The 3,314-nt window shown below is 34.3% G+C and overlaps 1 pseudogene; it reads right to left on the reverse strand.

The window, feature by feature from the left end:
* Positions 1 to 235: 235 nt before the first annotated feature.
* LOC106835786 (olfactory receptor 10R2-like) lies at positions 236 to 1,401 on the reverse strand (annotated as a pseudogene).
* Positions 1,402 to 3,314: the final 1,913 nt, after the last annotated feature.

A 3,314-nucleotide genomic window follows, 5' to 3' on the forward strand; every position in this document is an offset into this window, starting at 1 on the left:
TTGCCAATATTCCTCTTTTTTTTTCCAAGTATTGGCACCTGGGCTAACAACTGTTGCCAATCTTTTTTTTTTTTTCCTGTTTTTTTTCCCCAAACCCCCTCTGTACACAGTTGCATATCTTAGTTGCTGGTCCTTCTAGTTGTGAGAAATATTATTTCAATGAATTGGTTATAGATAAAATATGCATGTGAAAAAGGGCTATTATTTGTTACGGTATCCAAAATACAACAATATTTCAATTATTTAATTTTACAGATCCATTTTCCCCCCAAAATTTTCTGAAAGCAATGTGGACATCTTTGTTTCTGAAACTGTATACCATGGAGCTTAATAATGGAGTGACAATGGTATACATCACTGTTACCAGCCTGTCCCTGATGGACACATAGCTTGCCTTTGGCCTCAGGTAGATGTAGGAAGCACAGCCATAGTGAACAATAACAATGGTGAGATGAGAGGCACAGGTGGAAAAAGCTGTCCGTTTGCCCTCACCAGAGAGAATCTTTAGGGTCATCCTAAATGCAGACATAAGAAACATAAACAAAAATGGGGTGACAATTGCAAGAACCCCACAGATGAATAAGACAAATTCATAAACATCTGTATTGTTGCAAACCAGAAGAATGACTGGGGAGATATCACAGAAGTAATGACTGAATTTGTTGACACCACAGAAAGGGAAGCTAAATTCACTAATATAAGTGAGGCTGAGAAGCCTCCAATCCCACAGGTGGCTGCCAATTTTCCACACTGCTGTCAACTCATAAGGATGGGGTAATGCAGAGGATGACAGATGGCAGAATAGCGATCATAATTCATCACTCCCAATACTAGGAAGTTGTTCATAGCAAAGCCAAGGAAGAAGAACATTTGAATGGCACAAGAGATGAAGGAGATTGTCCTGGCCACAGAGAGGAGATTGATGAGCATCCTGGGTAGGATGGCAAAGGTGTAGAATTTCTCTGATGTTGAGGAAGAAGTACATTGGAGTATGGAGGCATTGATCCTGATGGATTACACTAATAATCGTGACATTACCACTGAGAACAACTAGATACAGAAAGAGAAAAACCACAAAGAGGGCAAGCTGAATTTCACCAAGGCTCAAAAAATCCAATAACAAGAATTCAGTAACCATGGTGAGGTTTTCTGCCAAGACTTGCAAAGAAGAGGGAAAAAGTAAAACGTATTCAGTACATGGATATAATAATCTGAGGTGCGCAGGCGTGTGTTCATTTCTTCAGGTGCTAGGGAAGAATTTTGCCTATTACTTGCATTTTCCAGTTTCTGGCAGCCTCTCACATTCATTGATTCATGTTTCCCATCCTCTATCTTCAAAGCCAGCAAAGTTTCATCTCTTTCTCTGACTCTCTGATTCTCTTTTTCACTTTTTAGAATCATATGATTACATCAGACATAAGGGGATAATGCAAGATAATCTCTCTATCTGAAGGTCAAAGGATTAGCAATCTTAATTCCATTTTGCAAACTTAATTCTCCTTTTTCACGTAACCTAACATGTTCATACGTTTGCAGGAATTAGGATGTGGACATCTCTGGGGGGTCCATTATTCTGCCCACTACAACGAGCAAGAAACAATCCAAAAATGAAATAAACAATTCTCCTTGCAATAGCAAATGTTTATTTGTGTATTTATGATTAAATTTAACAAGAGAAGAGCAAGACGCATACACAGAAAATTACCAAACATTGTTGAAAACATTAAAAAAGATGTAAATAAAGGAAAAGACATCATGTTATGGGTTTCAAGACTCAATATTAGTAAGAGGCAATTCTGAGTAAATTGATTCACAAATTCAATGTAAATCCTATCAAATCCCAGCAGGCTTTCCTTGTTAAAACTGACAAGATAATCATAAAATTTATTTGGGAAGAAACGAGACTATATAAAATGACTGTGAAACAGAGGAGCGAAGATTGAGGATTTATACATTGTGATTTTGAAGCAATGTAAAGATACATTAATTAAGATAGCATGGTACTTGCATGTAGTTATACATGTAGATAAATGAATAGAATTCAGTCTAGAAGTAAACATTTCAAAAGGTATCATTATGAAAATGAAGAAGCACACCACAAAAAATTATATATATTTGCAAAACATCTATCTGATAAGGAATTTGTACTAAAAAATATAAGTAACTGTTATAATTAAGCAATAAGAGATACACACAGTTAAAATGAAAAAAACACTTCAAATAGACATTTCAACAAAGTATATCAATGGCTAATAGGTGTATGAAAATATGCCCAACATTATTAGTCATTAGGGAAATGTGAATTAAAACCATAATGAGATGACTGCTCACATGCACTGCAATGGCTATAACTAAAAAGACTCTAAAGGATGCTGGTAAGTGTAGGGAGAGATTAAAATCCTTGAATATTGCTAGTGTAAATGTAAAATTATGCAGTCACTTTGGAAAACAGTTTGGCACATTTTTATAATGGTAATCATAAATTTACTTTATGACCCAGCAATCTCATTCCTAGGAATCTACCAAAGAGAAGTCTGTTCACACAAAAATTTATGTGAATATTCATGGTAGCATTACTCATAATAGCCAAAAAAGGAAAATATCCAAATGTCTATCAATTTCTAAATGAATAAACAAAAGTTGGATCCTGTCTAGCAATAAAAATAAATGAACTACGAGTACATACCACAATATAAATTATGTGCAAAGACATTATGCTAAATAAAAGTAACCAAGTGCAAAAGTGTACACTGCAAATTCCATTTATATGAAATGTCCAGGAAAAGAAAATCTATACAAGTAGAAAGTAGATTAGTTGTGCCCATAGGCTAGGGGCAGAATGGGATTTGACAGAAGCACACAAGAGGGATCTTTATGGGATAATGAAAATGTTCTAAAACTGGATTGTGGTGATGATTACATAACTCTGTCAACTTGTACAAACAAATACATGAATTTTTGTTATATTAAGCTATTTTTAAAAAATTATTTTGGATGAAATTCATAGATATCATATTGATGATTTAATTTTTTTAAAGTGTGTCTTTTAATCACTAAGTAGAGCTCTCTGGGGAATTAGGATCCATTTAATATTCATTATTTTAGTCCTTCTATAGAGTCTTTAAACGTTCCTGGAATACGTTACAGATCTGCAAAAGTTTTTTGTAAAATAATTATATATAATTTGCCTTTTCAACCTGACAAGATAGAGTTTACCATGCTAGCAATGCACTATTCTACTCCCAACTCCCACTTAACATAGTTGCAAATATATACAAAAAAAGAAGAGAAGATTATATACCTGAACAGAGGTT

Source organism: Equus asinus, chromosome 25 (assembly GCF_041296235.1).
Source record: "Equus asinus isolate D_3611 breed Donkey chromosome 25, EquAss-T2T_v2, whole genome shotgun sequence".
NCBI lineage: Eukaryota > Metazoa > Chordata > Mammalia > Perissodactyla > Equidae > Equus > Equus asinus.